This window comes from Eleutherodactylus coqui, chromosome 4, assembly GCF_035609145.1.
Source record: "Eleutherodactylus coqui strain aEleCoq1 chromosome 4, aEleCoq1.hap1, whole genome shotgun sequence".
NCBI lineage: Eukaryota > Metazoa > Chordata > Amphibia > Anura > Eleutherodactylidae > Eleutherodactylus > Eleutherodactylus coqui.
The window spans coordinates 293,160,523-293,185,081 of NC_089840.1; the positions used below are offsets into that span (position 1 = coordinate 293,160,523).

Genomic DNA, 24,559 nt, shown 5'->3' on the forward strand with positions numbered 1-24,559 from the left:
ACCCCCCAACAAGCTGGGTTCTCATTTTACCGACCTCAGGATGAAATTCTCAGTCAACCTTGAGCCGGCTACCTGAACCATGCGGGGATTGAATTTACAAGCTTCAGGTCATGAGCGAGAGCTTAGGGCTGCATGCTGCTGCCGCCTTAACACTCTGCGCCACACAAGGTCCCATTAAAAACAATAAGTGAGGCTTTCTGTGGGAATGTTGAAAGATAGAACATGCAGCGACTTTTATCCTCGCAGCATTGCAGAATTGGTTATGTGAATACGTCCCTTCAAAAGAACGGCGTTCATATTCATGCAAGATTTGTGCATCTTGCATAAAACCTTGTCTTGAGTTCCTGCTACTAAACCCGCCGATCAACTGTTACTATGTGTCACCTGTGATGGCGTCACACAACAATTATAAGGGGCTGGAGAGTAATACAGAAGTAATGTATGTATACCATGACTGCAGAATAGTGAGTGCAGCTCTAGAAAAGGATGTGTGCGGGTCCGGAAATCAAATCCATATGCTTTATTTTACTTGTGGACGCCCATGTAACCCTATGCCTTGCTTGATTTGCAGATATTTCGTGCAGGTGATGTATGGATTTCACAAATCAGATCCGCATTGGGCCTCAGGATCAGCACAGAAGAAGTAATGTATGTGCGCAGCAAGCAGCAGAATAGTGAGTGCAGCTCTGGAGAAGACTGTATGCTGGGAGCTCTTCAAGATCCAGGGTGTTTTTTAGAGTCCCAGGTGAAGATCTTGCTGGGAACCCAGGAACAGTGCACTGTTCTGGGTGTTTGTTTCTAATGGAGTTCTATAGGAAAAAGGGAGGACAGAGATGGCAGCGGCAGCAGTGGTGTCACCAACGTCCATGGTGTCAAGGCATTCAGCAGCAGCAAAATACCAGCAACCAGGAGCTGCAGCTGAGCCGATGAAAAGAGCGGGTCCAGGTTGTGGCAGCGGTGTCACGGGCTCAGGTCAGGAGCGCAGTGAGGTGGCCCAGTCTGTCAGTGCAGTTGCATCTGACAGCGCTGCAAGCAAGATGGTGACTGACACCAGGCCAACAAGAAGGAAGGTAAGCCACAGAGACTGTCAGAGCAAGAAAAGTGGAGTGATAGACCAGATGGAGAGTGTGTAGTAGAGCTGGCCTCTAGGCTGGCAGAGAACATTACTGACTATGAGACTGTAAGCAAATAGTCTTGCAGAGAGAGTTTTTAAAAAGCTGCAGTATCTAAAGTGATAGAAGAAGGCATGAAAGTGTGGAAGGAGGTGAGAGGAAGGATTTGGGAGGACAGCGGTCTACTTAAAGAAAAACTGCTAAACATTATCGAAGTGCTTGCCAGCAGACGGATCAGTCCACTAAGGGTGGCAGTTCAAATGAGGAAGCCTATGAGGATGCACAGGAGAGTCTGGGGGAGCAGCCTGCGTGTTCAGCTAAACAAGCCCTGACAGAGAGCAGCACTACAAGCACCAGCAACCTCCTGACAGAGCAGATTGGGCTACCATCAACCTCTTGAGAATTTGTTCTGAAGGAAGGGAAGTGTAAGGTGGGACTCTGGTGCTGGAGCAATCACAGCTGCTGGAATCACCACTCCTTCCTATGGTGAGAACATATCAGAAGTGGATGCAAGGGTCAGGAGCAAAGAAGGAAGACTGCAGCAGCCTCGTGTGCAGGAGAAATATGTAAATTTTTATGGGGGAGCTGGTCTAGCTGCAAAGTCAGATCGAGGCACCCCAACCCTGAGACCCTTTGGTTCGGACTCTGCTGTGAGTTTAGAACATGGGGATAAAGGAGTTAAACTGGCCAGGTCCTCTGTTCTTGTTTCAGTTGGTGTTGTAACAAGAACAACCAGTAGGGGGCCAGCGCAAGACAAGGCAGAGTGACAAAGTCATGATGTTGTCGGTACTGTCAGTACCAGTAAGGCCCTCGGTGCGGAGGTGGCTGCGGGGTCAGGGTCTGTGGTCTACTGTGTGACTGGTCGGTCTGCAGGGGTCTCTCGGTCCCAGGCACCCAGTGCGGTGGAGGCTACGGGCTAGGGCAGAAAGAAAGCAAAACAAAAAGTATTTCTGCTGTAACACAGAGTGCGGACCATGGAGGGGGAGACACTTGGGTGGTTGAAGCTGCACAAGCTGGGCAGAAGTGTCTCCCCCCCCCCCAGGAATACCAAGGCCGAGTTAAAGCCTGGTGATGGGCCAAGATCTGATCCGGACGGTGAGGACTGGAGTGTGAATAGTGAGAGTGCTCGGAGACCCAGACTGCTCTCGGGGCTCCTAAAGGGGCACCTACAGCACAAGTGGTTACAGTTTCTGCGGCTACTCAGGAGGCGTCACAGGTTTCAGTCACCCCTCCAGCGGCGACAACATCTGGTAGGAGTTATGGTAGTGTCGCCCCTGAAGGGTCGGGGTCCTCCTTGTCTTTGGCCTCTAGGGAGGGCATTTTGCAACAGCACCTCCTGGGAACTCTATGGAGGGGGAAGAGCTTAACTACAGTTGGAGAAAGAGAAGTGGACCTATCTCAGCTTAGGTTCACACTGGCTATATACTCTGACTCCCATCTGCTATGCTACAAGGGGGAGATGAACTAGTGGATGATGGGGGGTTGAGGTCTTCTGTGCAGCACAGACAAGCCAGAGGCAGGGAACTTGAGAAAACAGAAGCTAGAAATTGACTGCACCTTTAGTAACATATTACAGACAATCTTTACCACAAATTATAATACATGCAACATCCACAGATTCTCCAGTCTGAGTATCTCGGCACAAGCCCAGGGAACTCCTCTATATATCTGCCAACAGCCTAGTCAGAGGAACTTACTTTATGTGGTCCCAGCTTCGTCTTGTACTATCACCGGCTTGTATCCAAGCCTTGGGGCCCACTTCAGATCCAGTCCAGATGCTCTTCACTCCTGCTGGTATCCACTCTCTCTCATCTCTTCTGTAAACTCTCTGTGCAGTTTATCCGCTACTCGCTCTAACACTGTCCAACTGGTAAACAACTCCTCTGATTTCCTCAATAACAACCGGATTCTCTAGAATCTGTGTGGAGTTATATGTAGATTCTAGGTCTTCCTCTGAGCATGGAGCCTTGGGATTGGACAGGGGCCTAGACTTTCCTCTAATGGGGAGTTGTTGGTCCTCCAATCACCAAACCCATTCTAAAGTAAACATAAATTAAAGTGACATGCATCCAATTAAATAAACTATATACATTCTTTATGTAGTCACATGTCTGAGTCACTACAATTGGATAGAAAGACATGTCTTAAGTGCCTTCTGAGAGCAAAGTGGGAAGACCATATGGTCCCTACTGACACACGGGCAGGATATAGTGCATAGGAATATAGTCAGTCTTTGCTGTAGAGACAATGATGCATGTCCCCCAAGGGGAAAGGTAGTGGAGCTTTTCCTGAAGATGGGCTTCAGGGCCTTTGACATCTTTGACATGATGCATTACTATGGCATATCTGAGTTTGACATCAATTTTGTTTGCTCGGAGGATCTAGAACACTGTTGGGGAATTACGAAGTGGTGAAAAGCAGTTCATGTGTTGTCTCACCAGAACAAGATCAAGAAGGTGATCGTTTTGACCGGTAACAAGTCACTTTCTTGCTTCGATCATGATGCATCTTGGTGGGTATGGAGAAGTGGGGGGCATGAAAAAAAACAACAGGGAAGAGCATGGCTTCTGGATCGATGCTTGGACGTAAATGTTCAGACAACTCAATGGCCCACACACCATCTGCAGCCTTATTCGGCAGGGATCGTATACTGGCCTTTTATTAAGGGCAGCTGAGGCTCTGGCACAAATGTAGAGACCTCTTGCACTTCAGCGCTGCTTGTAAGACCTTAAAGTGCACTCTGTGTGGGAGTGTTTGTCATCTAGTTGCCTACAGTGCAGAGATTCAGTGCCAGATGGGGGCCATGATGTAGCCTCCGGAGGAGTGGGAACTAGCAGAGGTGGGGGAGCGCAGGAGCCAGGGAAGAGCCGACAAAAGATGGCTGCTCAGCAAGGGCATTTGGAGAAGCACAGAAAATGTGGATGAGTGACCCAGATGCCACAAGGATAAAATGAAAGGGGGATTCAAGATCTTCTCCCACACTGGGCCAGGTGCTGGAAGGAGAAACCCGCTCGCCTTCTGTTGGAATTTCCAATGGGTTCCGAGCCCTCCATGGTATTTTTTTTCTCCCCTCTCCTGGGTGGGAGTCAGAGATCATGGTTCCTAGTATGAAGAAAGGATTAATGGGGGCTGCTGAGTCTCCTTCTAATGGAGGAATAGTTTCTTCCATGGAGGGGGTCTACTTTAGAAAATGGAAACAAGGATGATTGGGTCGGGGACCCCTTGCTCTGGACACATTTGTGTCCAAAAAAAGAAGCAAGGGGCTTTCCTCTGAGCCTGAGAAAGCAGGTGTAAGAAAGAAAGCCATCTAGTTTAATCATTCATTGTGGCAGCACCCACTCCACTGACGCTGGCGCGATTAACTTTGCCAGCATTAAGTGAGATATGGCTAAAATTTGTGGCCTTTTGATTTTCTTGACCGAGTTAGAAGCCAACATTTTATTTTTGCAGGAGACCAGGCTGTCTGATTTAAGAGTCATACATAACGCAAAAAGGGAGTGGAGGTCAGTTCCTTCCTACTGGTCTCTTGCGGCCGAGCCGTATAGCAGAGTATGGTCCTTTTTACAAATTTGGTTTAATGCAATTGAACAAGTTATTGAATTAGAAATGGAAAGGTGCCTAAACGTAGATGTCCTCATGAAGGGGCAAGAACTAAGACTTATCAACATCTATAGTCCCCAGATAAAAAAAAGGACAGGAAGAGTCTCTTCATGAGGCTCAAGCCCTAATTTTTTAAAAGCTATCAAGCTGTCTTTGAAGGTGAGTTTAATGCAGTCACAAGAGCCCGTAATATGGGAGGCTTCAGAGGCAGACGGTTGGTTTTTGACAGTGCTGCACTTTATAGCATAGCTAGCGAAGCTTGCCTGCTGGATGTCCACATTCGGAACACCCCGGGCTACGAGGGAATCACCATTTTTTAGAGGCAACAGCAGGGCTAGAAGAACTAGGTTTTATTTGAAGGAGGAAGCCATCTCTTCAGCAGTGTCCATTGCTGAGGTTGAATTCTCCGACCAGTCTCTAATATGATTTTCTGTGAATGTTGCAGAGACCCCCCCCCGGATGGGCAGAGGCCTGTGGAAACTGTATTTTTCCCTCCTGGAGGAAGCAGAGATAAGACAGTCCTTTGAGGATTTTCTGCAGAGCCCAGTTTCATTACTGGATCTCTGTAGTAGTAAGTCAGAGTGGTGGGAGATGCTCAAGATGCACAAGGCTCTTTCGAGAGCTTCCCGACCTCAAATCCTACTACTTACAATTCTTGGGAAAGAAGGATCTAGATTTGGACTACATGTTAGTTTTCCTGGCTGAAACTGTCGCTGAGCCAGGGGTAGATACATCTCTTGATGTTTTGTCAAAAGAGATTAGGGAAGAAGTTAGACTGGTAATTAATGAGCTTCAGCTCAAAATTCGCTAGGGCCAGATGGGTTAATATCTGAGCATTATAAGACCTTGAAGCATCTCTTAAGTCTCCTCTTGACAAAGGTGTTAAATTAGTTACTTTCCTCTGTGACTCTGCCTGGATCAATAGGGTCAGCCTTGATCATTCTGTGAAATAGTAAAGATTCAAAGCACATTGAGAACTGGCATCTCATAGCGCTTCTTAACATGGCCAGGAAGGTTCTACTAAAAGTGCTGTTTAATTGGCTGGTGAAGTTTGCACCCCGGATCGTCCATGCACCCCTGCACACCCCAGGCCACAAGGGATTCACCTTTTATAGAGGTATGAATAGGTCTTGAATAGACAGGTTTTATTTGAAAGAGGAAGCCATCTTGTCACCATTGTCTATCGAGGTGAAGTTTTCCGACCACTGTCTAATATTACTTTCTCTGAATGTTGCAGAAACTTTGCAGATGGGCAGAGGCCTGTGGAGACTCAATTAGTCACTACTGGAGAAAGCAGAGATAAGACACTCTTTTGAGAGTTTTCTGCAGTCAAGTACTATTATTGGATCTCTGTAGTAGTAAGTCAGAGTGGTGGAAGATGTTCAAGAGGAGGGCAGCAAGGTTCTTCCGAGAGATCTCTAGCCTCAGATACTTGGACAGGTACCGCATGTATTCGGGCCTAGGAACAAAACTTGTACATCTCGTTTTGACTGGAGGTAGCCGTGAGGAGATCTCCAGAAGTAGCTGTGAGGAGATCTCCAGGGTGAAATCGTAAAGGGGTTGTCCCGCGCCGAAACGGCTTTTTTTTTTTTTTCAATAGGCCCCCCGTTCGGCGCGAGACAAACACAAGGGATGGGTTAAAAAAAAAAAAGTTTAGTACTTACCCGAATCCCCGCTCTGCGGCGACTTCTTACTTACCTTACCAAGATGGCCGCTGGGATCTTCACCCACGATGCACCGCAGGTCTTCTCCCATGGTGCACCGTGGGCTCTGTGCGGTCTATTGCCGATTCCAGCCTCCTGATTGGCTGGAATCGGCACACGTGACGGGGCGGAGCTACGCGATGATGCGTAGAAGGGGCGGAGCCAGATCGCCGCTCATGCCGAGACCCAAGAGAAGGTAGAAGACCCTTCTGCGCAAGCACGTCTAATCGGGAGATTAGACGCTGAAATTAGACGGCACCATGGAGACGGGGACGCCAGCAACGGAGGAGGTAAGTGAATAACTTCTGTATGGCTCATATTTAATGCACGATGTATATTACAAAGTGCATTAATATGGCCATACAGAAGTGTATAACCCCACTTGCTTTCTCGGGACAACCCCTTTAACTCAAGAAGTGCCAACATGATAGACACACATGCAGCCTTGGTTTTTAAAAGGGATTTCAGGAAGTACCACTCGCCTGACCCTTATAGAAATTGTATTATGTCAGTGAATAGTAAAGTGATCACTGGTCTGATTAATTATATGGCATCCCTGAATCGATCCAGATCAGGGATTCTAGAGGTTGTCAGATCCTACTACTTACAACCTTTGGGAAAGAGGGATCTAGATTCGGACGGGATGTTGGCTTTCGTGGCTGAAACTGTCCCTAAGCCAGCGGTAGACACCTCTCTTAATGTTTAGCCAAAAGAGATTAGAGAGGAGGAAGTCAGACTGGGGATTGATGGGCTCAAGCCCCAGAAAATCACTAGGTCCAGATGGCTTAACATCTGAATATTATAAGACCTTTAAGGACCTCTTAAGGTCCGCTCTTGATGAAGGGATTAAATGAGTATCTTTTCTTGAGTACTCTGCTTAGGTCAATGAGAAAACTAGCATCCCTTAGCGCTTCTCAATACAGATAGGAAGGTTCTAACAATAGTGCTGTTTAATCGGCTTGTGAAGTTTGCACCCCGGCTCCTCTCGGGGGCCCAGCATTGCACTGTTCTAGGCCGTAGCACCTTTAGTGCTGTTCTCTGTGTTCAGGAGGCAGTGGAGCAGGGTATAGCTGGTCATTGGTAAGGGTACGTGCTGTTCCTGGATCAGCCAAAAGTATTTGATTGGGTTAATCATGAGTATCTCTTGTCAGTCTTTCTGAGATATGGCCTTCCAGGTGTGTTTGCCGATTGGCTTTGAACATTGCACACGGGCTGAGACTTTCCCGAAGGTTAACGGTTGACATGCTTGCCCTTTTGAAGTGAGTTCCATCATCTGTCAGATATGTCCTCTAAATCTCCTGTTGTATGTGTTTTCGATAGATCCCTTCCTTAGGACGGTGGATTGTGGACCTATAGCAGGGGTCAAGATAGACCGAGAAGTGCTGGGGGACACTCTGAGGGGCATATGTCATGCTCTTAGTGTCCTCAAGAGAGGGGAGATGAAGTTTCTAGTGTTGGAGGTGAATCGCTACTTGAAGGCATCTGGGACCAGGGTCAACTGGGATAAGTGTGAGAGTTTCTTGATGGGAAGGGGGGATCCCATGCTTGATCTCCTGGACACTTTTCCTGTGCCCCAGACTTTTGCAAAATTTCTCAGCATAAAATTTGGCCAGGTTGATCACCCCATGCAAAATTGGGTAGACAGACTGGATGGTGCCACTCAGAAGATGAATTAGTGGAAGGGATGGTCTTTGACCCTAAGGGAAAGAGTTAGCCTGATTATTCTTCTATCAGGGCAGCATATGCATGTCACCAGAACCTCTCTGAAACTGGGCCTACAAACAGTTCTTCCTAAAATTGTGGAGGAATAGGTTGAACCTAATCAGGAGAGATGTTATGTACCGCACGAGGAGACTAGGGGGGTTATCTGTGGTCAACTTGTGGTGTTTCTTCTAAGATCCTTTTTTTAAGATCAACATAGGTAATCTCTGGCAAGAGAGGGCTCCTCCGTGGGTCTACTCCTGCATGGGATGCTTTTGATCATTCTTCCAGGAATGGGAGACAGGAGGGCGAGTGAAGGACCTTTGCATGCAGCACGGATATCTTTCAGCTTACACTACCTTGGCCCTAAAGGCGGTATTCCAGTGGGGTCTAGGGATGTGGGATGACAGACTCCTATTGATCTATTTCCAGAAGCCCCTGGTGTTCAAGGACTGTCCAAGTTGAGACCTTAAGGGAGGGTTATATTTTCTGAATTCAACTTGGGTCCCATTGAAGTTTTGGGACTTGGTGTTGCTTACATGGGAAACTGTATGTAAGGTGTAATGTAAAGTGCACATCTCTTATTGGTAGGTGTGGAGCTCTGCAGGTATAGGGAGCTAATACGCTTGCGTGACATCGCTAAGCAATGCGAGACTTCGGCATGGAGTATGATACAGCTGGTCTCTTATTTGAGGGAAGAGATGAACCCACAGGTGAGGGGAGTGGAGATACGGGTATTAAAGCCCCATTGTGAGTATGACCTACCATCGCTGTCATATTTATCACAGCTGTAAAGGCTGCAGACTATATACCAGCTGTATACCATCTCTATGCTTTCTGAATAAGTTATCAGAGCCCTAATGGCTTCACACATGCTCTAAAACTCCATCCTGAGGAAACAGACTATATTTAATAAACTGTGGAAACGTGAGAATAGGGGGAAGGGGAACCAAGGAATGATATAGTAGGTTCCTAGTAAGATACACCAAGCTCCTAAGTGAAGAGCTATTAGGACAGTGTCTGAATGGGCATTTTGTAGTCACCTGCTATGAAACCAGTCAGGAATACGGAGAGATATTGTTGGCACTTCGTGACAATAAGCCACTAGTTTTACTATCCTACTCTATGCTTGGCTGTTGTTGTGTTGATGCCCACCATATTCCAATAAGTGCTTTAAGATTCATCAATGGAGATGATTTTATGACCACAGGGTAAAAGGAGACCTTTGTAGTGGATCCAAGAAGGTTTCTCCCTCTTATATACAGTATGTGCACAGTGACCAAATAACATATATACCGTTGAAAATAAAGTGTATGATGCTGCTATTTGAATAGGCAGCATCCTCACAATATGGTTAAATACTGACTCTCGGTCCCATCCGAATGTTGGATATTATCAGAATAGTGGGACAATTACTGCACTTATAAAATGAGGCATATGGACACCCCAACAGTGGGACCTAATATCTGATTCAGGGAATGGTCATTTGAGAATGGAGCTAGGTCTCACACCTAAATAAGATCCTTGTTCGATCTGAATACATGATTGAATAGGGTAGAATGGTGTCCTGGATACATGTTATAGTCACTTACCTGTGTTGATGTAGGTGATTAGCAAGGAACCAGTAACCTTGATATCATAGTAATGAGACCGATCAGCTCCATTACAATTAGTTATCAGTGATCATTAAAAATACACGAACACATGCCAAATTTTAATGTATCTTTAATAAAGGTTATCTTCTAATAAGTTCCTTTCGGTGAGATAAAAATCTACTTACATTTAAAATGTAACGAACTTTAAGTAAAATCCTTGTTATTAATTGAAAATGAGATACACTTTTCTTCTAGGCTGGTCTGTGTTGAGGAGGTCCAAAACCATTTAATACTCTTCTTCCCTCCCTCTTTTTACATCATCTAGCTCCGCCCCTTGTGGGCTGGCCTTCTGTTTTGCATTTCTCTCACATTTCATGTTCAGCAATCAAACAACACGAGCCCTTCACACTCACACACACACATTCAAAAGACTAACAGATACACATTATTTATGATCAGAACAGACTAATATTACATCCTAATTCTCTTGTGCAGCAAAATATAACACATTTTCAATTGACATATCTTGGCACAGACAAGCAGGCCCCCACAGTACCCCACTCTTTAGAATTTACCTTATCTCTCGTAGAACAAAGAAAACTTCTCTAGACACACAATAGAACTGTATAGCAGATTTCACAGTTAATTTTCAATATAACCATCATCTTCTTCTATGGACAAATAGTTGGGCAGGTTGGGTCATACATAGTAACATAGTAACATAGTTCGTAAGGCCGAATGAAGACAATGTCCATCTAGTCCAGCCTGTTAGCCTCCTGTGTTGTTGATCCAGAGGAAGGCAAAAAAAAACAAGAGCAGAAGCCATTTAGCCCTTTTGGGGAAAACAATTCCCGACTCCCTAATGGCAATCTGACTATTCCCTGGATCAACCCCTAATAGTTCCTACCTGCCTGTATACCCGGATTGACACTTAACCTAATATTTATATCCTGTAATATCCTTCCTCTCCAGAAAGACATCTAGTCCCCTCTTAAACTCCTCTATGGATTTTACCATCACCACTTCCTCAGGCAGAGAGTTCCACAATCTAACTGCTCTTACAGTAAAGAACCCCCTTCTATGTTGGTAATGAAACCTACTTTCCACTAAACGTAGCGGATGCCCTCTCGTTACCGTCACAGTCCTGGGTATAAACAGATCCTGGGAGAGATCCTTGTATTGTCCCCTCATGTACTTATACATGGGTATTTGATCACCCCTTAGCCTTCTTTTTTCTAGAGTAAATAATCCCAGTTTTGGTGCCTCTCTGGGTATTCCAGTCCCGTCATTCCATGTATTAGTTTAGTTGCCCTTCTTTGAATCCCCTCCAGCACTGTAACATCTTTCCTGAGCACCGGTGACCAGAACTGTACGCAGTATTCCATGTGAGGCCTGACAAGTGCCTTATATAGTGGGAGGATAATGTTCTCGTCCTTCGCCCCTATACCTCTTTTAATGCACCCCATTGCATGTGTCGGTGTGTGTTGTGTGTATCCCAAAATCCTATCCCATGTTCTGGTAATCGTATGTGGCAAAGGAACTATGGGAAGACTTAGAGTGTAATATACTTGAACCCCCTTTCAAACTGCAAATCCACACTACACAAACAGCAACAGTTAGCAACTATTATCTCTAAGCCACCCTTTCTTGTTCACTGTTAAACCTTTTCCATCTTTTAACCCTTTCCATTCCAATTTGTATCCTGGTTTTCCTAGGGGGCTTACTCTTTTTCTGTCGTTATACAACGGCACTATATGCTGGCTAAAGCCAGTACTGCATGAGGTGACACATTGGATAGCTCCAACAGCAGAGAGGCTGGCAATATACAGTAAGAGAACCCCGACAGACGTCTTTCAACATCGGAGCTGTACAGTCTTAAATCATAATGTCTTTAGAGGTCAGACAGTGGATTGGAAAGGGTTAATGATATTCAAACACCCATTGATCACATCTCTATCTTCTCTTTCCTTAACTATGTAGCTGTTTTCCGAGCATCACCCTGTCCACCATTTCCCTGTGAGTTCCCCATACCTCCCTATATCATTGAGCAGTCAGCGACCTATCTTTACGGTGCAGTATGATTTCCAAATTAATAGTCTGTTTGATCAACCATAAAACAGGTGACACCTCTCTAATGGCACGGTCCAGTCTCCAAATTAACAGTCCATTTGGCCAACCATAAGTGGGTGACACTGCTCTTAAGCCGGCACTCTCACCTTTACCAATTGGGGACAATCTCAGTGAAACAGCAAGAGTGCAACTTCACATTCAAGTTTCCATGTCATTTTCAACTTTCATAAAAGCCTTTTCATCCCTAGATATATTTTCTATTGACAGTCAGGACAGTACAGTTTACTAATTGAGGCTACAGGATAATTATGTACTTTCTGCAAAAACAAGTTCTCCATCTCTTAGTCCTAAGTCATCACTTACAGAGTCAGAACATCCATTCACTTCTTCAGAGACAACCTAGAAAAGCCCACATCAGCATTCACACAGAAGGGACATTACTTCACAGACAACATAACACAACCCCACAGTATATCTGCTTCATCTCCCAGACTTGGGGAGGATCATTCCAAAGAGGGACAGAGGACATAGGTGTAAGAATAAAGCTTCTTACCTTGTTGGAGCTCCTTACAATCTGTCCATCTCTGAATAGAAGTCCCCTTGAAGTCCGCTAAAGGTGAAAACGGCAACTGTGTCCATATTTAAAGGGGTTGTCCCGCGCCGAAACGGGTTTGTTTTTTTTTCAAACCCCCCCCCCCCCCCCCCCCTGTTCGGCGCGAGACAACCCCGATGCAGGGACTTAAAAAAAAACAGCACAGCGCTTACCTGAATCCCCGCGCTCCGGTGACTTCTATACTTACCGGTTAAGATGGCCGCCGGCATCTTCTCCCTCCGTGGACCGCAGCTCTTCTGTGCGGTTCATTGCCGATTCCAGCCTCCTGATTGGCTGGAATCGGCACGTGACGGGGCGGAGCTACACGGAGCTACACCGAGCCCCATTGAGAAGAGAAGAAGACCCGGACTGCGCAAGCGCGGCTAATTTGGCCATTAGACGGCGAAAATTAGTCGGCTCCATGGGAACGAGGAAGCTAGCAACGGAGCAGGTAAGTGAAAAACTTCTTATAACTTCTGTATGGCTCATAATTAATGCACAATGTACATTACAAAGTGCATTAATATGGCCATACAGAAGTGTATACCCCCACTTGCTGCCGCGGGACAACCCCTTTAAGTGCCAATATTTGTTAGCACTAATGCTCTCTTAGATATACTGTGGGTGCAATATTAGGTGTGGTTGGTACGAGCTCGGAGAAGCCAATGAATAACACACAGTGTAGTGTGTAAAACCAAAGGGCATCTGATTTAATAATGGCGGCAAAAAGTTTATATTGTAATGTAGACAAAAGAAGGTGCGACATTCAGATACATTACAACATGTCACGTGCTGATAGGTCATTCTTACGAGGAGTGTTCATGAGCTAATTAAAATGGAGGGACATTAGCAGACATGCTCAGTAGGGCTTGTCTACACATGACAAATTTAACCCTTTCCAATCCAATGTCGGGCCTGCCCCGACATCATCATTTCCCTCCACAGCTCCGATGTCGGGGCAGGCCCAACACTCCAGTGCATCTGCACCCGATCATCAGACACATCGGGTGCAGATGCACTCCTGCACTGGTCCTCATCGAGGACCCCCGAGGAGAAGGCAGAAAGGGTTTTTAACCCTTTCTGCCTTCTCCTTTACACATTGCATAGCGCTCAATTAGAGCTATGTAATGCACAGATTCCGGCCAGCGATCATGTGACCGCCGGTGTTAGCTCACCCCCAGCGGTCACATGAACGCCGAGCTGGGAGCCTGCACCGTGGGGAGACCCGTTTACCTGTCCGGCGTCTTCCGCATTCTCTCCTTCTGCCTCCCGGCCCGGCGATCATGTGACCGCCAGGTGCCACCTGACCCCAGCGGCCACATGATCGCCGAGTCGGGAGGCAGAAGGAGAATGCGGAAGACGCCGGACAGGTAAGCAGGTCCCTCCCTGCACCCTCCTGAACTCTGTCAGTTTAGGAGGGTGCAGGGAAAATGTATTTTTTCTCACCCATTCTTGCCAGCTCCAATTTATTTGGAGCTGGGGAGAATGGGTGAGAAAAAATAAATGAATTGGAAAGAGTTAAAAAAGCTACATCATTCTTTTGGTTCAAACTGGTTTTCCTTTGAAGTGTAATGAATGATCATGTTCTGTTGACTTGTCTCTCTGCTAGTTTTGTGTGCTTGATAGGAATCTATTTTTTTTCCTGTTTCATGTAGAAACTTCTCTAGATAAGGAACAATACATTGTACTCTCATAGTTTATGTGGGATGCTTGCTGAAATTAGCAGATTAAGGCCTTAGTCACACGGGCGTTTTTTCACGCGATTTGCGGATCGCATGACGGATGCGCATCCGCAAATCGCGTGACCGCTTATATATTTAAGCCCTTCCCGACAATTCACCCCGCGCACGCCGGCAGCCCATTGCTTTCAATGGAGCGGCTGTATTGCCGGCTCCATTGAATTCAATGGGCAAACATCGTTCTTCTCTGTCACAGTTGTTACAGCTGTGGCAGAGAAGAATGATTTGTCTTCTATATGTTCTCAATGGGGTCGGCGCTGCTGCCGCCGGCCCCATTGAGCGCATATACAGAAGAGAGCAGGAATCGCAGATCGCAGATAGGTGCGATCTGCGATTTCTGTTCTATAATTTATCGGACGAGCGCATAAAAAGCGCTCATGTGTCCGATACCATTGCAAAGCAATGGTTTTATAAAATCGCCGGACGCATGCGCATGCGCAAATCGCGGCTAAAAACGCCCGTCTGACTAAGGCCTAAGACTGAAATACAAAAGTAAATCATACAAGATATAATTTCCCTCACAAGTTTATGATATGATATGTTGGTTTATGGATATTGTTTTTTGGAGTTTATTATGTGCTTTGTATATATTTGAGTTTAAATAAATAAAAACCTGATGTGGCCTTGGACATCCTGAACTTTGAACTCTGGGCATAGTCAAGTGCAGCAGGCATTACCTCTGAGCCACACTGGGGACCCAGGAAAAAAAAATATATATATATATATATTAGGTAGCAGTTATTGTGTGCCGGTTGGCTTTGTGTATTTGGTTAGTTATTTATGCTTGTATTTGTTATTTAATTCGGTTTATTTGGTCTCAGTGAGATGCATCTGGACCTGAAGTCTTAGGCTCTATGGCTTTATGTTCTCCTTTAGATATATGAGTTATATGTTGTGTGCGTACGGCAGTGAGAGGGAGTCTGGATATGGACATGAACTGATTTTATGAGAATTCTTTTGTTTATGGATCATGGAGTGAAGGGCCTGATTGTTTTAAGTTTGTTCTTGTAATTGTTACAGTTTTGCTGATTTTGTTATGTTTTCCAATTTTTTAATAAAAGATCTACAGGATACGTAAATTGTGTAAATTATATCTGGAGGTTATTGCTGGTGATGGTTGGACATCAGTGTAGATTAATACAGATAGTCCCCGACTTGCGAACGTTCGAGTTACGAACAATCTGTCCGGCACAGTATGATGTAATGCTATGGCATGACATCATTCTGTGCAGGAAACGGACAGGCTTCTATCGAGCCTGTCCGGTCAGATCGCGGGACACTGTGCGGCTGCTAGGCAGCTGGGGCTTTCTGAAAGGCCCCAGGGCAGCCTATGCAGAGCATCTATCAAACCGTGCGCTTGATCACTGCGTTTTTTAGCGCGGTTGTCAATGGGACTCTCTAATGTTAAAAACGCATCACAAGTTGTTGGCGCTTCTGCGATTTTTGTGCGATGCGTTTTTATTAAAAAGTCCCAATGACAATCACATGTGCAGAAGCCCTTATGGGGTTTTTTGAGCCAAAGCCAGACGTGAGTCCAGCAGGAAGGAGAAGCCGACGTTCTTCCTTTATAGTTCCCATTCTTTTGTAATCCACTTCTGGCTTTGGCTCACAAAAAGGGCATCAAAAACGTTGTTGCTGTTTGTGAATCCCTTCCTGCCACAGGGTGTACGTTTAGGTCCTGGGTGGGAGGGGGTTCCTGCAATTGGATGTAAACTTGTGTCCTATGGATGGCACAGCTGGGGGAACCAGCTGCGATTGACAGCGGCCTCCTGCTGCAACACCAGGGATCCGTGAGAATGCTGATCCCTGCTGTTAACTCCTTACATGACATGATCAATGTTGATAGCAGCATGGAAGGGGTTAACAGAAAGAGGGCGCTCCTTCTATGATGTCAACGGCCAACTGCGATGCAATTGTAGAGGGCCAATGGGTCGCCAATGCAACTGAATACCATGGCCTATGATCGCTATGAATAGCAATAATACATCGCAAAACAGAAGTACTGCAGTGTATTACTAATGATGGGGCTCATATTAATGCAAGATGATTTGTGCATCCTGCAAGAAATGAGCCCCACACAAATAGGTCAGCTGGAAAATACAAAACTAACGGTGGTCAGAAGACGGCAGCAGGAAATAGTTTTATTGTTCCAAAGGTTTTATTTTGTCAAACTAGTGCAGCAAAAAACGAAATAAATAAATAAATCTGTATAATTTGTTATCGTTGTCGTGCCGACCGGCAGAATAAAGTCATGATACCAAATCTGCTGTAGTGTGGATGCTGGAAAAACCAGACCTCCCTCAAAGGTGGCGGAATCGTGATTTGTTTTTTTTTCTTCATTTCACTCCACTTAGAGATCCTTTTAAAGTATTTCAGTGTATTATATGATACATGAAGGCCTCCTGCCCACGGCCGGGTTGGATTCTGCCTGCGCAATCAGACCCGGCGCCCCCCAGAGTCCCCACATTCACATGTCCAGACCCGCCACAAAAGTGACGGCCGGCGAGCCGATGCGCATGCGCAGTGCAGTGCATGATGCGCCGGCGCTGGGGTATGACGCAGATTCTCGTGGTACTTCAGCAGTGCCCACAGCAGAAGTATCGCGGGACGGACGGCTTCCATTGACTGCAATGGAAGCTGTCCGGGCGTTTTTCTGCACAAATTAGAACATGCTGCGATTCTCCCTTGCGAGACGAAAATCGCAGCTTATTTCCGCTCGTGGGCTGGGGAGAATCGTTTTACACAGCATGTCTATGGACGGACATTGCTGCGGAAATCGTGGCGGGTGTCTGACCGCGATTTCCACAGCGATAATCCGTTCGTGGGCATTCGGCCTAAATAGAATCACTCGAAAATACAACTCGTCCCACAAAACAGAACCGCAGGCAGCGACGGCGATGGATGAATATGACTCGAAGGTGGGGAGGAATAAGCTAAAAGGAATTAGAAAGAAAGGCCGTGTCCTTAAGGGGTTAAGCTTTTCATTGCCGCACGTCCTCACACCACTGACCCCTGCAGAGATCTGCAGGACATCGCTCTCGTGAGTTATAGCCATCGCTCTCAGTAGTCAGATCACTCGCTCAGCCATTATCAGCCTACAACACCCAACTAACACCGGGAGCGTGCGGCGGTCAGAGGACGGTGGGAGTTGTAGTGTCTCACCAGGCTGATAACCTACTAGTAGGACACAGCAGTGACGGGGTTAACATCCTGGCTCCGGCGTGCGGTTCACCATTCAGGCTGTCATTTCTGCAGAAATTCGTTTTTTTTACTAATTGCGTTGATGTCCTGCGTCCGCCGCCAAGATAAACAAGAAGCTTTACACAGATACTAGAGGGATCGCCTCCTGGCAGGAGCCCATCGTCCTTCCTGGAAAACTGCAGACTTCATGCTAACATTCACGGCCCAGCTTATAGTCACAGACAAGACCCATCAACAAGGATCCGACGTCCCGCCGGGGATTAACACCTTCAGTTCTGAACCTCTAATGGGAAGATTAACCACTTCATGACTGCCGAACGACTATACACGTCCTCCGTTCGTGAAGTGTGTATGGAGTGAGCTCAGGAGCCGAGTCCACTCCATACCCGGCAGCTGTTAGCTGACAGCTGCCGGTCACTGCTGTGATCAAAGTATGCTCCAATCGCATCAGCTAACTGTTTAAGGGCCATGGTCAAAGTTAAGCAGGCAATGGAATCGGGGGGGGGGGGGGGGTCACATGGCAGTCCGGAGTCTACTGGGAGGGCTGCAGTCCAGGGCTGCCATGCATGGATGCCTATGAAGTTCTGCCCATAGCAGCATCAAAAATCACCATATACTGCAATACTGAAGTATTACAGTGTACAGTAAAAGTGATCAAGTTCAAGTACCCTGTGGGAGGACTATTATATATATATTTTCTTTACCATTTTATTAAAAGTTTATGACAGTTCAATAAACAACATTTTTTTTCTGTTTTTCCTATTTAAAAAAAACACTAAACAGTTAAAAAAAACAGCTATTTGGTATCGCCGTGTACATAAAAATCTGATTTAAAAAAAAAGGGGGGATGTCAGAATTGCAATACGTTTGTGGAATTTTGGCTCCCAAAATATTTGAATGAATGGTAATAAACCACAGCTCACCCTCAAAATCAAACCCAGCAAAAATATTAAAAAGTTACGGGTCTCAGAATATGGCGACTGAAGGCAATTTGTGTAAGGAAGAAAAACACCCCAACACCATGTAAATACGGCATCACTGTGATGGTACTGACCCAGAGAACAGAGTTCATATAACGATTTTACTGTACGATGAACGATGTAAGAACTAAACCCACCAAAAGTGGCAAAATACAACTCGTCCCTAAACAAGCCCTAATACATCCAGGTGTCAGAGGACAAAATGTAAAAGTCATGGCTCTCGGAAGTCAGGGATGAATAAACGAAAATAAAAAAAGCGATAAGCCCTACAAGGAAGCCCAGTAAGGGGTCACCAGTAGAGATGAGCGAGCACCAAAATGCTCGGGTGCTCGTTACTCGGGACGAAATTTTCGCAATGCTCGAGGGTTCGTTTCGAGTAACGAACCCCATTGAAGTCAATGGGCGACCCGAGCATTTTTGTATATCGCCGATGCTCGCTAAGGTTTTCGTTTGTGAAAATCTGGGCAATTCTACAAAGTGATAGGAACGACACAGCAACAGATAGGGCAGGCGAGGGGCTACATGTTGGGCTGCATCTCAAGTTCCCAGGTCCCACTATTAAGCCACAATAGCGGCAAGAGTGCCCCCCCCCCCCGCACTGTCAGCGTAAAGATCGTTCTCCTCTGCCATAGCTGTAACAGCTGTGGCAGAGAAGAACGATGTTTGCCCATTGAATTCAATGGAGCCAGTAATACAGCAGGTTCCACTGAAAGCAATGGGCTGCCGGCGATCGCAGGATGAATTGTCGGGAAGGGCTTAAATATATAAGCCCTTCCCTGCAATTCATCCAGAAATGTGTTACAATAAAAATATATACCGGCGTATAAGGCGACGGGGCGTATAAGACGACCCCCCAACTGTCACCTTATACGCCGGCAATACAGTGGAGCAAAGAATAAAAATCATTACTCACTTCTTCTGATGTTCTGCAGCGCTCCTGCAGGCTGTTGCTCCCTCTTGGTCCACGGCAGAGTATTGCTTTCTGGAGGCAGGGCTTGAAATCCCCGCCTCCAGAAACACAGCCAATCACAGCCATTCAATGACATCATTGTCATTGGCTGTGATTGGCTGAAGGCACGTGTGTTTCTGGAGGCGGGGATTTAAAGCCCTTCGTAGAGAAATCAATGCTCTGCCGGGAACCAGTAGGGAGTGACAGCCTGCAGGAGCACCGCAGAACGTCAGAAGAAGTAAGTAATGATTTTTATTCTTTGCTCCACTGTATTACCGGCGTATAAGGTGACAGTTGGGGGTCGTCTTATACGCCCCGTCGCCTTATACGCCGGTATATATTTTTATTGTAACACATTTCTGGATGAATTGCAGGGAAGGGGTTATATATTTAACCCCTTCCCGGCAATTCATCCTGCGATCGCCGGCAGCCCATTGCTTTCAGTGGAACCTGCTGTATTGCCGGCTCCATTGAATTCAATGGGCAAACATCGTTCTTCTCTGCCACAGCTGTTACAGCTGTGGCAGAGAAGAAGGATTTGTCTTCTATATGTTCTCAATGGGGTCGGCGCTGCTGCTGCCGGCCGCATTGAGCGCATATAGAGAAGATTTATGGCCTTAAGAAGGACCGTTGGGGTTCTTGAAACCTAAAATACTCCTAACACTCTCCCTATAGCAGCTCCAACACGATAGCACTTTCCCTGAGCTATTGTCAGAATGCATCTGTGGCGAGCCGCGGGAGGGGCAGATTTATATACTCGGGTGACACCTGATCTCGCCAGCCACTCACTGCAGGGGGGTGGTATAGGGCTTGAACGTTGCAGGGGGAAGTTGTAATGCCTTCCCTGTCTTTCTATTGGCCAGAAAAGCGCGCAAATTTCTCAGGGAAGAAAGTGAAAGTAACTCGAACATCACGTGGTGCTCGTTACGAGTAACGAGCATCTCGAACACCCTAATACTCGAACGAGTATCAAGCTCGGACGAGTATGCTCGCTCATCTCTAGTCACCAGCTCAAGAATGCCAGATTCCTTCTTCCGTCACCTCGCTGCCACACAAGTGAAATCTGAAGGGACACTCAAGATAAAGACATCGGCCCTTGTTTATGAATATTGGCGTATATTGTGCCAATTCTTCTTAGAACCTGCCCCCCCCCCCCCATACACACACACAGCTGTGGTTTGCCGCTACTGAGACCCTAAGCGAAGAAGAGTGCTCCTGTCTGTCTGCTCAGCACACGAAGAAGAGCTGGAAGGTGCCAAAGCAAAAAAAAAAAGCATACTTAAGGAACTTGAAGCTCTAGTTTTTATTGCCAAATAGTTTTTTGTTATTCTTCTTTCACATTTAACAACTACAGGACTGTTGCACCATCTAGTGGCTAATTAGATAACAGCAGCTTTAAAAAATTTGCTTTAACTACTTGGTCACTGCTTACTTACTTAGTAGTTATGCTTTGAACTGTGGCTTTCTTAGAACACAGAGGATACGTGAACAGTGGTGTCATGTGTTCGCATTAAATCCCAACGCAGTGGTTGGCATGTGATACCCAAAAGAAGCGATACTCTACCTAACAGAAAAGCAGAATTGCCCCTTTCTACACTATGGAACTAGATATGCCTAAGTCTGGGAAACAATCAAGGGATTCCCCTTTACATAACACCTCTCAGACAATTCCAGAAATACTTTGCTCCCAACTATCGCCGGCCAAGACTCATCTCCATCCTCCAACAATGAGTGCTCTCCATCACCCTCTTTACCTGGCATCTCTACCTCTGCAGCCCTAGTATTAAGGAATTGTAAGAGAACATTAAACAACTTTTTTAAAAGGAGCTCCATATTGCCATCTTGGAATTCTCCAAAAAAGTGCAAGAACAAGTTCAACCGGTTGATGAGGTAGAAACCAAAACTAACAACATTTGTGGAACAATGGATGCCGATCGATCCTGCATCATAATAATAATAATAATAATAATAATCTTTATTTGTATAGCGCCAACATATTCCGCAGCGCTTACATAGACAGGGGGAATACAGAAAGACAAAATACAAACATTACAGAACCACAGTTACATAGTAATCAGTTGATGGAAACAATAGGGGTGCGGGTCCTGCTCCAACGAGCTTACATACTACAAGTAATGGGGTGATACAGAGGGTAAAGGGGCTGGAGATGTGCACAGTATGGCGGGGTGGAGATGTGCACGGTATGGCGAGGTGGAGAGTGAGGGGTGATATACACATAGACAATGGTCAGACATTTAGCCGTGTGACGGCAGAAACGGTGTGACTGCAGGAGCGGTTTATGATGGCTAGCAGGGATTGCAGTCAGTAGGTCAGGGAGCATGTTATCAGGCGGAGTACAGAGAGGTTTGTTTAGGGAATGCGGTATGCCTCCCTGAAGAGGTGCGTTTTTAGAGCACGCCTGAAGTTCTGCGAGTCCTGGATTGCTCGGGTAGCCTTTGGTGGTGCGTTCCAGAGGACCGGTGCTGCTCTGGAGAAGTCTTGGAGGCGGGAATGAGAAGTTCGAATTAAAGGGGCGCTCAGTCTGGTTTCATTAGCAGAGCGGAGAGCCCGGGCTGGTTGATGGATTGAATAACTAAAGTAAAAGTGAGCAGCTTGAAGCTCGAGGACCTTGAAAACCGGTCGAAATGAGCCAACTTACACATCCATGGATTGCCCGAATGCTTCACTGCACTCAAGGATGCTGCTCTGAACAGATTCCAAGCACTGGTACCACAAGCCGATGCTGGCCTATACAGACTGTATCATATCCGTAGAGCCCTGACTAAACTACACAACCCCAACCAACCAAGGGACATAATCCTAAAGCTTCATTACCCTGAGGTGAGGGGCATGACCCTCTCTGCTGCCAGAAATCCATTGCTTCTCCCAGGCACTGAGCGGGGAGTTCAATGTTTTGCAGATGACAGCTGCACCCAATCACCATGGCCCTACAGAGGGCACAGATCCGTTACCGCTGGGGGTTTCCATTTATGTTATCTTTTCAGATATTTCTTTAATTTCATTAATTTACTCAATGTCGTCTTATATGAAGTCTTGGCGTCGGTCTCGCCTGCTAGACTCCTTAAGAGTATTAACCCCTTGAGTGGCGGGTTTCCTACCACCCTGTCGTGCCCACCAGGGCAGGTTTTTTAAAATGGTCTAATCATTGAATTTCAACTAATTTTGCAGTTGCGTCCCAAGAGCCATAACTTTTCCATTGACATGGCCATGTGAGGGCTTGTTTTTTGCGGGACAAGTTGTGATTTTTTAAACAGGGGGGAGGAAAAAAAGAAATGGGGAAAAAAGAAAAAAAGGGGCCGTGTCATTAAGGGGTTAAATAATGTATTAACTTCCTTCTCTGGGTCATTACGAAGCACACGGATACCACATGTGTGATTGTATTTTTGATTTTTTTACAAAGTAAAGGGAGACAAGTGTTTTTATTAATTTTTTTATAATTTTTTTACTTTTTTTTTTTTTTTAATTTTAAATTTTTTTTTGTCCCTTTAGGGGACTTCCACAGGGACCCATCAGGACCCCCTGATCACATTCCAGGGGTCCGATGGTGACAGCCCTTTACATGCTGCAGTGACAGCCCTTTACATGCTGCAGTCACATAGACTGCCGCATGTAAAGGGTTAACACAGCAGAGATCGGAGGTTTTCTCTGATCTCTGCTGTAAGAGCAGGTACCTAGCTGTCCTCTGACAGCCAAGCACCAGCTCTCCCTGCCACAGAGACCATCGACTTGCTTCTGACAAGCCGATGGTCTCTATGGCAACCTGTAAACAAAGCAGGAGATTGCCGGCATATCGGCAATATCTTCTGCTGGTTTTTCAAAGCCCTTGCTTTGTTCTCTGTGGGACTGTGCAGGCAGAGCACACTGTCACAGCTTGTGGCATTGTGATCTGCAGCTCCCATAGTGATACATAGCCCGGAAATCTTCCGGGCTATGTCGCTATGAGCAGTGGAGCTCGTCCCGGAAAATTTCCGGGCGTGCCACTCAAGGGGTTAGGGTCCGCCTTATTTATAACTGAAGGTCTGGCTCCGCCTCCTCTGATCTTCTCACGATTGTTGATTAGCATAATTCCTTCTTTACAACCATTATGTGTAGAATCTTAAGCAACAATGTCCGGGGTCTTAATTCCCCCATTAAACGTAAGGAAGCTTTTATGGACTTTGGAGGACACAAAACTGATATCATTGCATTCAGAAATCCCCCTTTACACCAACATCTCATATTACAGATTTTAACTGACACTAAAATAAATCTTGTTATTTGCCAACTTATTCCGCAGCGCTTAAAGTCATTTATTTATTACCATTCTATGTCTCGCACTGTGAGAAGGGGAGTATCCACGTTCAACAGAACTCCCCCCCTTTTATGGTCACCCACTCCATCACTGACGATCCCGGTTGATCACAATGTACAACAGATTTATTTTTTTTAATTTCATAAACGAAAATAATTAATCTGTTTCTGTAAAATGAAAACCTGCTGATCTCACTGCTAAAACAGAATAATAGCGGCCCGTCTCACCTTCAAGTTATTTAACCCCTTAGTGACCGAACTTTTTTTTTTATTAAAAAAATCGTAACTCCTTCATTTCTCCATCGACGTCGCTGTCTGAGGGCTTGTAGCTTTTTGTGGGCCGAGTTGTATTCTTCAATAGTGCTATTTAGTGCACCATATAATGTACTGAAAAACTTTTAGAAAGTTCTAAGTAGAATAAACTGGAAAAAAAATGCAAAATTCCGCCATTTTTCCGTGCGCCTTGTTTTCTACGGCACACAAACTGCAACAAAAATGACATGATAACTTTATTCTAAGGGCCAGTACAATTACTGCAATACCAAACTTATGGAGTTTTTTTTGTTTTGTTTTGCTGTACTACTTTTATTTTTTTTTTCAGACATTTAATTTTTTTTTTCAATTATTTTCTGCGCTCAATAACTTTTTTTATTCTTCCGTCCACATAGTTGTGCGAGGGCTCATTTCTTGCTTAACGTCCTGTAGTTTGCGTTGGCACCACTCTGGAATACATACGACTTTTTGATCGCTTTTTATTGCATTTTTTTCTTGCAGACACAATGACCAAAAAGCCAGCAATAAAGTAAGAAAAAATCCTCCGCGCTCCTCAGGTCCAAAAAGGCGCATTTCTGGCGTTCTTCATTTTTTTTTCTAGATGACATTCACTGTGCAAGGTAAATAGTTCATTACTTTGATAGATCGGACTTTTATGGACGCAGCGATACCAAATATGCATTTTTGTTTTATGATTTTGATTCTTTAGTCTAACCAATGACCTGTAAGAACA

The 24,559-nt window shown here is 45.7% G+C and overlaps 1 protein-coding gene across 4 annotated transcripts in view; it reads right to left on the reverse strand.

Moving 5' to 3' along the window:
- LOC136626390 (alpha-2-macroglobulin-like protein 1) overlaps positions 1-3,034 on the reverse strand; it is a 209,018-nt gene extending 205,984 nt beyond the window's left edge. For all 4 annotated transcript variants that reach the window (XR_010792651.1, XM_066601393.1, XM_066601391.1 and 1 more), the window contains exon 1: positions 2,810-3,034. The gene's annotated coding sequence lies outside the window, so the exon portion shown is untranslated. The remainder of the gene's footprint in view (positions 1-2,809) is intronic.
- Between the last annotated feature and the right edge of the window lie 21,525 nt (positions 3,035-24,559).